This window comes from Chaetura pelagica, unplaced genomic scaffold, assembly GCF_000747805.2.
Source record: "Chaetura pelagica isolate M959 unplaced genomic scaffold, ChaPel_1.0 scaffold579, whole genome shotgun sequence".
NCBI classification, from domain to species: Eukaryota; Metazoa; Chordata; class Aves; order Apodiformes; family Apodidae; genus Chaetura; species Chaetura pelagica.
The window spans coordinates 285,759-286,240 of NW_009954422.1; positions in this window are offsets into that span (position 1 = coordinate 285,759).

Genomic DNA, 482 nt, shown 5'->3' on the forward strand with positions numbered 1-482 from the left:
GCCGGCGGCTGGAGGGGGCCGCCCCGCCACGGGTGGATGACGCCGGCCACGAAGCTGCGGGGACACGCGCTGGGACGCTGGGGCAGGCACAGCCCTGACACTGCTCCTGCCCCACGGCCCATATCGCCAACCCTTCTCCTACACTCATGGCCATCACCCCATGGCCCATCGCCAACCCTTGTCCTACAACCTTCCCAGTTGCCCCATGGCCCATCACCAACCCTTCTCCCACACCCATGGCCACTGCCCCGCAGCCCATCTCCAACCCCTTGTCCTACAGCCTTCCCAGTTGCCCCACGTCCCATCTCCACCCCTTCTCCTACACCCATGGCCACACCACTGCCCCACAGCCCTTCTCCAACCCCTTGTCCTATACCTGTGCCCACCACCCCATGGCCCATCTCTACCCCTTGTCCTACAACCTGCCCAGTTGCCCATCTCCAATCCCTGTCCTACACCCATGCCCACAACACTGTCCCACA